Here is a 12,500-nt window from a genome sequence, read left to right on the forward strand (position 1 = left end):
CCTGGTGTGCCTGGTGCAGCAGCTCCATGCGCTCAGCCAGCACTTGGCAGTCGTACTCGCTATCCCTACATGCTGATGTGGATCATACCTGATGTGTGTGTACCATACCTGGTGTGTGTGTGTATCATGGTGTGTACCTGGTGTGTGTGTGTGTGTGTATTGTGATGTGTACCTGGTGTGTGTGTGTGCATCATACCTGGTGTGTGTGTATCGTGGTGTGTGTGTGTGTGTGTGTGTGTGCATGATACCTGGTGTGTGTGTATCATGGTGTGTGTGTGTGGTGTGTGTGTGTGTGTGTGTGTGTGTGTGTGTGTGTGTGTGTGTGTGTGTATCGTACCTGGCGTGTGTGTATCATGGTGTGTGTGTGTGTGTGTGTGTGTGTGTGTGTGTGTGTGTGTATTGTGATGTGTACCTGGTGTGTGTGTGTGCATCGTACCTGGTGTGCCTGGTGCAGCAGCTCCATGCGTTCGGCCAGCACTTGGCAGTCGTACTCGCGGCTCTTGCGCAGCATATTTCGCCGCAGCTTCTCCACGGCGGTGCGCAGCTCGTCCTTCTGCGTGTCGGTCAGCGGCTCGCCGTACTTGATGACCTTGTCCTGCTGCAGCGCGTTGTACAGCGTGGCCTCCAGCTCCTGGATTTGCTGTGTGTGGGAGACATGAGGAGTTGAAGGTGAAGATTGTGCACGTCAAGAACGCAGAGGATGCGCATACATAATCAATGGTTAATCAACCAGTGCTCTCCTCCATCCTCCTCCATGACTGAGGTACCCTGAGCATGGTACCGTCCCACCGCACTGCTCCCCATGGGGCGCCACTGAGGGCTGCCCCCTTGCACGGGTGAGGCATAAATGCAATTTCGTTGTGTGCAGTGTGCAGTGTTCACTTGTGTGCTGTGGAGTGCTGTGTCACAATGACAATGGGAGTTGGAGTTTCCCAATGGGCTTTCACTTTTACATCACAGTGGCACAGGTCACTGGACAAAATAAAATAACTGCAGCAAAGGATGGATGTCTGCAACACTGTTAACGCTCCGAGAAGGACTGAGGTCCGAAACGTTGTGTCATTAAAAAATCTGGGAGCATTAACAGCAGTGGTGTAGTGGGGATTTTTAAAGTGGGGGTACACGATTTTAAACGTCATCAAATAATTGGGCAACTCATCATGTCAAACTACCGTCATTGCTTCTCCGTTTTCATCTGTTTGGTCAATCACCTGCAATACTGCTATGTGATCATTCCTTTTTGTATTCAAACATGGGCAGAATATATTTTAAAAATCTCACTTCAGGAGAAGTGGGTGGACTGCTTACCCCCGCGTTCCACGCCCACTACACCCCTGATTAACAGTGTTGTGGACATTAATCCTTTACTTGAAGATTGTGCCAGAGAGAGTAGAGAGAGAGAGGTTCCATTGGCCCATTGTTTCCTGGTTCTATTATGGCCCCCCTTAGGCAGACCTAGGCAGACCTAAGGACTGTTCTATTCATTGTAGGAGCATTATGACACGGCCCTTTAGGCAGACCGGAACCTGGTCACGTTAGGTGCCCATAGAAACCTATTATGTTGGCATATCTCTATATACTTAAAGAATCTCTGATTGTGCACATCCAACAAAAAGGTGCAGGGCAAAGGCTGACTGTAGTTTTCGGAGTGAGAAGTCCGTCTGCACACTTAAAACACTCTGCACTCTGTTAATGCTCCCAGTTGTTTAATGGCACGACGATAAAACAACGGGGAGCATCCAGCCATGAAATGACAAAAGACAACAAAAAGGATTTTAAGTGTGCGAACTTCTCACTCCGAAAACTGTGGGAGACCAGGAGACATGAGGATACACACTGAACTCATAGAATAAACACACGATACGTGCACATACACACTAGTAACACTTTAGAATAACTACTTATGAATACCTTCATAAGCACTTTATAAATAATGAACTAATGATCAACAAAATGTTTACAAATGGTTATAAATGGGCAAGAAGTACTATGTTACCATAGCAGACACAGCACAGTCACATCGGTCCTGAAAGCTTGTCCTCTAAAGACCAAAAGGCATGAAACCACATATAACTCACACAGTAGAAGTTGATTCCCACTCCACTGTGCAACTGTGCAGCCATCGTTAACTGTGCTGTTAGCTATTGCAATATGTTTTACTTTAACCCATAGACCATACATGACAAGCATGTGTGAGTGAAATGCATGTATGACAACAGACAGGGGTGAGTGAGCCTTGAAGGTTTACCATATAGGCCTGGTCTAGAGCCTGCTTTCTGTAGTCCAACTCCTCCTCCAGGTATCCCTTCTGCTTGCAAAACAGCTCCTGAAAATGAATAACACAGCTGTCAGACATTGCTCACGTACTGTAGACATGACATGGCCTTCTCCACACTCAAGCCATGATCACTCCTGCCTCAAACACACATGTTCCTGACACGCAATGCATGTTTCCTAATGGTAAACGATGTTGTGTGACGCAAGGTAAGGTGGACTAAATAATGTGTCAACCATGGACAAGACGGCAAATTATTCGCCAGCAGGAAGTGGAACATCTACAGTAGCTGTACGGGCCACACCACGCTCTTATACATTCAATCAGCTCAGAGCTTAACATTAACATTTTTCGCTTGCCGACCACTGTGGCTAGTTGTTTTCCCAAGTCACTAGCCATCCAGCTTTTCTACTAGCCACTAATTTTATTTTCATTTTTTTTATCATGACGCTGTACATCTAACCTCAGAAGATACGATGCTTAAAGCAAGAAGATGAGTGCATGGGTTTCTACATGGAAATAAAACAAACAAATAGAAACTGAGTAACTAAGTAGCTTTTTCTTGAACTTAAAATGCAAACAATTGATACACAAGGGGCAAAGTACAGAACATACACTATTCTGATATGTCATACCATAGAATAAGCTTGGTTCTACCTGCCAAATTGGTTAGTGACACTGAAAGTGTTACTAGCCACAGCCAAGTTTTTACCAGCATTTGGCCAGTTGGCCGGTGCCAGTGTCAAGCCCTGAATCAGCTGCTTGACACACTGGCACATGCCGGTAACAATGCACAAGTCATACAAGGAAAATGAAATTACATTTTCTCTCTATACCAGGCCAGGACATAGACATATACAGACTGACATAAACTGCAATACAGGACAGGTAACATTGATGGACTGGTAACAATCACTGTTACCTGTCCTGTCTTGCGCTTTATGTCAGTCTGTAAAATGTCAGTCTTGTATATGTCTATGTCCTGGCATGGTATAGAGAAAACGTAATTTCATTTTAATTTTAATTTTAATTTTCATTTCATTTTCATTTTCATGATCTGGTGCCCTCGCTGAGGGTGGACTCCATGCTGTCTTTCAGATCGGACCGATTGTGCAAAGCAGCATGTGGTTTCCCCAGGCTGGTCCGCCTCTGGCCATGGGTGCATCCCAATATGTGACCTTGCCTCCTCCACTATGACATGATGACATCACTGACAACAGCATTATATTTCAATATCTTGCAAAAGCTCAATTGTAAAGTCTTTTTCTCATTTGCAATTGGGATGGTGAATGAAAAACAGTCCCTCAAAAGTTGTTGTGGCTAGGCTGACAGCTGGGAAACTTTATCGTTTTCTCCACGGAGGAGGGGCCAGGAGGAGGGACGAGGAGACAAGCACAAGTGGAGGAGGCAAGGACACATATTGGGATGCACCCCATGACTCACCATCTCCAGCTCCAGGTCCATCATCTTCTGGTGTAGTGCCGCCTCAGTGCCCTCTATCTGCTGGATCCACTAGGGGGCGACAAAAGCAGGGTTAGAGCCAGGTCATAGAGACATAGTACAGTGCATGTATGTTTATGAAATATGTTTAATACAAAACACAAATTATGATCATTAATTAAATAATTAATAACAATATCATCTGTCTATGAGTGAGACAATGACGGCGGTTTTCTGTTTTCAGATCACCTTCAGCAGAATGGGCTATTTGGCCGTCCATGTGTAGGCCTAAGGCAGTGGTGTAGTCTACTTTTTTATAGTATACTGTATATTTGAGCATTTTTTGAAGTGGGTATACTGTATATATTTGTGCTATTCAAAACAATGGAGCAATCAATTTTAAGTGGGTATACTGAAATCCCTGAAATTTAGAAGTGGGTATACTCCGTATACCCGCGTTCTACGTAGACTACACCACTGGCCTAAGGACGGGCACATTTCCTACTGTGAGCCTTAAATTCCCCACGTAACCGCATGCGATGGAGTGCACATACTTGCTTCAGAACGATCAGAGCACAAAGCACAATACTGGGGTGAGTTTCTCAAAAGGGAAGTTGTTAGCCTGTTAGCAACTTCGGTAGTTGCCAATGGGAAAATGCATTGAAAGCAATGAAGTAGCTAATGTAGTAAGCAACTTTGGTTTCGAGAAATTCACCCCTGGAGGGATCGTGCAGGGGGCAGATGGCCAACAAGGCTCTCGCACCTTGTTAATATTTTCCAGCAATGTTTGACTCTACATTGACATCAACATGGAAGTTCAGAAGATCGCACCTCACAGCCCTGTCAATATTGCACTGTACGCTCACATCTGTGTCCATTGTGTCTGGTGCTCTACTCGTGCAAAAGTGGCACAAAATTCGCATGGCAACGTGTTCATGCACGCAAATTGCACATGCACATATCCTACAGCACGCAGGTGCCCAGCCTTACATTTAATGTACTCTGTTTTTGAAAGTGGCTTCTGAGCCCTCAAACTTACCTTTTCCGCAAGAGAGAGTACAGTGCTTGCTTGGATGACGGCTACTTGCTCATCGTTTCGTAGGTTCTGAAAAAAGACAAGTGAAAAAGTGACTGTGACTGGAAACAGAACACACCATAAATATGATAATATTTCTGAAAAAGCTATTAAAGTGAAATTGTAAATATAAGTATAGATCAGCTTTGCAATATTGTATGTGGTGACTTACCCCATTATCTCCCAGAATATCTAGAAGCTTTATAAGATCAGGTATACAAACATCCTGGACACAGATAAAAAAGGAAATAAATTAACCTTGAGCAGCAAAGACATTCAGAAATTCTTTCATTCTTCTGGAATACGTAGACCTTTGAGGTACGGCGGCACAGTTTATCAAAATGAATCGAAAATCGTGATATAATCGTGACATCGAAATCGTGATTTCAGTCAGAATTTAATCGTGACCTGCCTTCGACCGTCCTTGAAGCCAGAAGATGCTGACAGGCTATTGTTTCTGGCCAAAAATCTGTAGTTTATGAAGTTTCACGCTATTGTCTTCTATATAATTATTACATTTCAGTTTGATTTTGTTAATCGCTTATACAATTCATTCTAGGTTATATTTCATTTTGAGATTTAAGATACAATTCTGCAAAAAAATCAGTGGTGTATTGTTCAATTATCGTTATTAGCAATTTTGATCATTTTGATTTTCGATTCGATTTTCATCTAAATAATCATTTTTTCTATAATCATGCAGCCCTACTTTGAGGTGCCCTGTGCCAAAATCCAAGATGGCCGACTGACAGGCTCACCTTCACCCCCTCCTTCATACAGTAGATCTGCAGGGCACTGACTCCCTCTGCGAAGGGATGGATCCGCAGGTTAAACGGAGGAGACCTCCTCTCTCGCTCCTGCAATAAATATAGGAATGAATTAACCAATTGCTGATACACAAATCAAGACATTTTATTAATTACACATTTACTGCTGCGTATGTTGATTTGAAACTATTCGCTACAAATGTATGTAATAGCTTATGCCATGGTGATGTGTGTAGCATCTGTAAAACATAGTCCATCAGTTTGTTTTAAAATCATATAATAAACCCATAATAATCTGGATATTATTTTTTTCGTGTTGGTTTGTTTGCTCGTTTGTTTGTTTGTCTGTCTGTCTGTCAACTCAAAAAGTTATGAACTGATTTTGATTACATTTCATTTTGGTGGTAATCTGAATCACGATACAGATCTAGGATTAAAAAAATAGATTATTCACCATTGACATTTGAATTTTGACATTCCAGTTTCTAACTCCACAAAAACAAGGCAAAAAGTCTTGAAATGAAAAAAGGGTGCAACCCCATGGCCTTAGTGGAGGTTTGCGCTCTCTGAGTGCTTCTAGTTGTTTATTCAGAAGGAATACACACCTCCAGTTCCAGAATGCGGAACTCTAGGAGATCATTCTGGTCTCTGGAATCCTGCAATTCCTGATGAAGCCTGCTGTTGTCACTGTCTTGTTTTTCCACCTTTAGGGAAAAAAATGCGTATGTGAGTGAGGTCTTCCTGCAAAGTCCAACTCCAGACTTGAACCCTCTCAGTTACTGCAGTATGGTGCCACATTAAATGGTCTATTAGAGCAAACAGGGATACCAGCACAGGGGTGGGGAACCATTGTCATTCGAGGGGCAGGGCTCCAGTGCAGTGTTAATTTCGTCAACCATGACTATGACTAAAATATTTCGTCAATGCCCTTTTTTGATTTTCGTCATTTAGACTAAGACTAAGACTAAATTGGGAAGGCAATGACTAAAATATGACTAAGACTAAAATTGATTTTCGTCATTGTGACTAAGACTAAGACTAAATTTCAAAACGCTGACGAAATTAACACTGGTGTTAAATAAAATAGAGAAAAAGAGAACCAGTGTGTGAAGAAGGTTTATTCTTTACAGTGTGATTTATGTTAAAAAGAGAAGCAATACGGAGAAGGTTTATTCTGTACAGTCAATGATATATGTTAAAAGTGTGTGGAGAAGTTCTGTAATGTACAGTGTTGACTAAAATGACGAAAATGACTAAAAATTGACTAAGACTAAAATTGATTTTCGTCATTTAGACTAAGACTAAGACTAAATTGGGAAGGCAATGACTAAAATATGACTAAGACTAAAATTGATTTTCGTCATTGTGACTAAGACTACGACTAAATCAAAAAAAGCTGACAAAATTAACACTGCTGCAGAGTGCGACCAATTTGGTCGCATATGCGCCCATTTTTTTCAATGGTGCGCCTAAAAAATATTTTTAGGCGCACCGGTGCGACCAGCCATCAGTAGAACAAAATCAATTACCAAACAACCGTTTTAATGGACATACAATTAATAGTCATTCTACAGTAGTGGCCCATCATCACACAATAAAACTTGTCGATGCGGTCATTCCTTCAACTCCGCTGAACTACTGGTTGCTTTCTCCCCCTTCCTCGTTCACAGGCAGCCCGACGTTTCAGAATAGAATGTTCGACTTCGCTCAACTATCGGAGTTCACATGTGCCAGCGAGTTTTGTGCTCTCAACCAGGCGAGTTTTGCAACGGACGATAGAGTTACAATCACGGTAAAACAGCAAAATGACTTGAGGATATTTTAAACACGAGAGAGTCACAATCACGGGAAAAACTAAATGGCTTGAGCGGATATTAAACATTGCCACACAAAAACGCAGACGGGTGCGGATAATTGCCCGTTTCAGCCGCGTGCAGAGCTGGCCAAACAACAGGTGACGTGCTAGTCTGTCGGGACTTATGTGAGAGTTTTTTGATAGCGACTAGGACAGGCTACATACTGCCTATCAGTCGGCAAGGCATCGTTCATGCACCGTGAGAGAGAGAGAGAGAGAGAGAGAGAGAGAGAGAGAGAGAGAGAGAGAGAGAGAGAGAGAGAGAGAGAGAGAGAGAGAGAGAGAGAGAGAGAGAGAGAGAGAGAGAGAGAGAGAGCGCGCACTAGGCCTAGTGTTGTCGTGTCTGTTCGTAGCGCTTGCTACCACAATCATTATGCAGAGGGAGAGCGCTCAAAAATGGGGGAATAGACAAAACCCAATTCACCTCAGATTCCACTGTAAACATAGGCTAGGCTATTTGTGTCTAATGATTTTAAAAATCATGACATTTTTAGCAGGGCTTGTTAAACAAAAATCTATCCACCCATCTATCCATCCATCCATCCATCTATCTATCTTCATATTGTAACTCTGTGCTTGTGCCGTGCGCTGTAACTCTGTGCTTGTGCCGTGTGCGTAGCCTTATTGCAGAAAAGGCTGGTATGTCTATCTTACTAGTCAAACACATACTGACTAAAAGGCTACTAATTTGGTCTTTTCTTCCAGCCAAACTGTTTGTAGCCAAGATGTGTTAGTTAGGCAGCCTACTGTCATGTCTTTTATAAGGAGCACATTTGGAAGACTAGCCTATAGCACATGAAAGGCTCCAGGTCTTTTAAAATATAGCAACAATAATAATAATAATAATAATAATAATAATAATAATAATAATAATAATAATAATAATTCAATTATTGTTGCTATTACTATTGCTATTGTTATTATTTTTAATTATTATTTTTTTAAAGCTGAGGTGCGTGTGTGTATGGGGTGGTGAAAACATTTGGGTGCACCTAAATTTTGTGCTGGTGCACCTAAAAAAAAATTTAGGCGCACCAGTGCAACCAGTGCAAAAAGTTAGTCTGGAGCCCTAAGGGGTCACTTCAAGGTACTCCAAGGGCCCTACTATGAACACAAACCAGGATTTCCCCCTGCACTTTAGGCCTATATTGAAGGCAGCCACCTTTACAACAGACCCCACCATCTCTGGGACCGAGGGCTGGATAAAACCGTAAACGGACCTCGAGACATGGGTTCCCCTCCCCTGTACTGGCATAATCAGAAGCATACCCCGTATTGGGGGGACAGCTAGCATTCATTACACTAATCAACAACTAAATAAACAAACTAGGAGTTGTGGAGTAGATTGATATTAGTCATAGGCCATTGATCTCATTCATATTTTATCACAATATTTGACAAGCTAAGTTTGCTTCTGTTGACAAGGAAGTTACAAAATATTCTTTTTAACCAATCACCTTCTCCAGGAGTTCCTGGTTACGCCGCAGAAACAGCTGCTTCTCTTCCACCCACTTAGAATCCTGCAAGAAAACATAAACAAAGACATATATTTAAAAAACATTCAGCATTGGAACCTATAAACTTAGGATAGGTTATAGCACTCTGCTAACTTATCTGGGGTCAATTTCTCGAAAGTGTAGTTGGTTAACCCTGCAACGTCTGACGGGCAATAAACCACAAAACTTGGAGTGCTGTCCTGCTCTTTATTTAATTCATATATTCTCGAGGAATGAGCACCCAGTCGTTCACTTTGTTTGAGTTGAGCATGTTACACCCCTTAGTGTAATTGGTGCATTAATGCCTTACCATGCGTATTTTATGCAATTTTTGGTAGCACACCTGAACACAAGGTACGCAGACACGTTGTCCGCACGGTGCAATATTTACACAACTGTCAGGGGCGATATTCAGAATTTCCATGTTGAGGCTGCGGGAGAGCCAAACAATGCTGGAAATATATTAATTAAGTTGTGATAGGCCACCGCTCATCTGTTTAGAAGGTGCAGGATTCAGTAGAAATTTCTGTATAAAAAGAAGACAATCCGCACACGTCAGGTCTTTTTTTTGTGCAAAGAAGCTTTACTTTACTTGAAGTCAAGTAAAACTTCTTTGCACAAAAAGAGACCTGAAGTGTGCGGATTGTCTTCTTTTTTATAGGTGACACTGAAGAAGGCTCTGTGCAGCCGAAACGTCTGTCATGTCAGTCCCTGCAAAGTTTAAATAAAATAAAACCACAAGAAAGAAGAAAAATTGAGTGCGATCCATTCCCTACTACTAGATTACTTCAGAGACGCACCAACAAGACGGAAGAGCGCGGTGTGTGGAAGATAATCTTCTTTTTATACAGAAAAATATGAATGAAAGCCTTGTTGGCTATCTGCCCTCTACATGATACCTCCAGTGCCATGCGTAGTGCTCTGATTGTTATGCTACAAGTACAGTATGTGCATTTGTTCTTACACTGTTGCACACATACAGTAAGTTCAGTCATACAGCAACTTTACCCCTGGCCTTACGTTAGTGTAGGTGAAGGTGAAAAGTCTAGTCTAGAAGTCTAGTTGCTTAGAGCTGGTCATCTTCACACTGGAACATTACTGCATTACAGAAAGGCATGTGGCAAAGACGCAGCAGCAATGAACGTTTGACTTGTATAACTATCAGACTCTATGCCAAATAATATTACTACTGCATTGTGGATTTCTCTTACAGTACTTTCTAGTCTTGACAAAGGCTCCTCCTCTTAATGTATGCTATCTACAAGTCTTCTGTTGTCCAGTCTTGCACTTTAAATGTCTGTAATGAGCACTGTCTATGTCTATACTGCCTTATGTCCATGTATGAGTATTGTCTATGTCTATACTGTCTATGCCCTTACCTAGATTAGTCTATGTCTGCATGGGAAAGCAAGAAACGTAATTTCAAATTCTTTGTATGACCAGTGCATGTAAAGAAATTGACAATAAAACCAACTTGACTTGACTTGAAGGCACGCAAACTACACAGCGCAACCCTAAGAAACCCTAAGAAATGAAAAATCAGTACTTGGGTTGATCTGAGGTCATATCGCAAAAGACATTTTCGGGAGGAATTGAATTTGTTTCGCCTTTGCTTTGAGACGATGTGAAGAAAGAAAGAGTTCAAGTGAGGACTCCCCTTTAATCTCTTATCATCAACACGCGATGCGCGACCCACATGCTTTCAGACCGTTTCAAATTACACATTTCAAGAGCACAAAATCATATTCATCAGACTCATCAGATGGGCAAAAGGTGAGTCATAGCGTAGAGGCTACAGTATGGCCTAGTTCATAACAGAGACCAACAAAGCTCTGTATTGAGCTGATGTTCAAAGTGAAGACACTGGAAACAGTAACCTCATTCTACATGATCTGAATGAAAACATTTTTTTTTTAGCATGTTTGTCTATTAAGCGAACACTCACCACACAAGTATTATTTATTTATTACTTCATCACTTTACTGGTATTGGACCATTGAGGTTACTTGTCCTGTCTTGCACTTGATGTCAGTCTGTAAATGTCAGTCCTGTGTATGTCTATGTCCTTCATGGTATAGAGAGAAAACGTAATTTCAATGTCCTTGTCTGACCTGTGCATATGAAGAAACTGACAATAAAAGCTGACTTGACTTGACTTGACAAGAGATTAATGACATTTACATTCAAATCTAAGCTTATTGTTTGGCATGATGCAGTGTGGTGTGTTTAGGATTAATGCAATGATTATCACTAATGCAAACGGTCAACGAATGTAATACCCAACTGAGTATGAAATAATACTACTAATGACCAAGATGTCTTGTCACAAATAGATCATCTCATACATAGCCCTAAATTGGGACCATTTTCTTTTTTTCTTCTTATTGACGTACTTTTTGCGTCTGTATTGTGTTTCATTTCTTTTGTTACTGACAGTCTGTTTTGGTTTTAGATGTATATTTGGGATTTTAATTTATAATGCTTGTAAACATCTAGTCTGCCTATTTTGGACTCCAGATAGAAATTAGCCTTTGGGCTACAATCTGGCACATTTGCATATATGTGCATGTATGTATACGTTCATTAATGTGCAGTGAAGAAATAAATGAAATGAAATGAAATGAAATGAAATCTCAAATGCCGGGATGTTAAATTATGAGCAGAAACAGCATTTTAAGTGAATTATGAGCAGTTTAAGTTAACAAAACTCAGTCCTCTTTAAGTGGACCAAAAAGTGAACTGAGAGCAAAATGACTCTATTTTCTAGTTCTATTTTTGTTCATATTGTGAATGTATTCAGATATGGATGAAGGTGCTGGTAAGGGTAAGGGTCAGGATTTGAACCTGCAACCCTCTGATCTTAAGGCCAGCGCTCTAACCATTGAGCAACAGCTGTCAGGTATCTCTACCTCTCTCACACCCCTTACATCAAGCATATGAGTTGTTGCCCTCAGGTAGGAGGTTCAAGATGCCTTCATTTCAGACAAACAGAGCCCACAGATCATTCATACCTACTAGCATATCCATGTTAAACAAGACAACTCTAATACTGAATAGCACATTGCACTTTGGTACTGAATAACTGCACTTTAGTAGTACTGTATTTAAGTTGGGTTCTTTTTGTCCTATTGTCAACCTGTCTTTTTGTCCTAGAGGGAGGGTGGGTGTTGTGTTTGTCTATTGTGTTTTTGTCTATTGTAATGTCTTTGTAATTGTATCAGATGCACTGAAAGTGGCAAAGAACAATTTTCCAAAATGACAAATAAACATCTATCTATCTGTCTATCTACCTGTCCTTTCTGCATCAGCTCCTTCTCCAGGTCCTCTATCTTGGCCTGGTACCGCTGCACGTCTGCTTGAAGCTGCTCCTGGGCCTAAAGAAAGACACAGACATATAGAGGATAGTAGAGGATCAGTCGCAGAGCAAGATGGAGCTTGACAGATGCAAATAGAGCAGTGGTTCTTTAACTGGGGTGCGGGCACCCCCTGGGGGTGCGCCAGAGATCTCAGGGGGTGCACAGAATTTTGTTTGTGTCGAGGTTGTGACCAAAATGTTGCTAGCGAGCATTATAATTAGGCCAAATACAAAACC

The 12,500-nt window shown here is 41.5% G+C and overlaps 1 pseudogene; it reads right to left on the reverse strand.

Annotated features, from left to right (window-relative positions):
• LOC134442569 (janus kinase and microtubule-interacting protein 2-like) overlaps positions 1-12,500 on the reverse strand; it is a 29,929-nt pseudogene that overhangs the window by 8,156 nt on the left and 9,273 nt on the right.

The sequence above is a fragment of the Engraulis encrasicolus genome, unplaced genomic scaffold (genome assembly GCF_034702125.1).
Source record: "Engraulis encrasicolus isolate BLACKSEA-1 unplaced genomic scaffold, IST_EnEncr_1.0 scaffold_177_np1212, whole genome shotgun sequence".
NCBI lineage: Eukaryota > Metazoa > Chordata > Actinopteri > Clupeiformes > Engraulidae > Engraulis > Engraulis encrasicolus.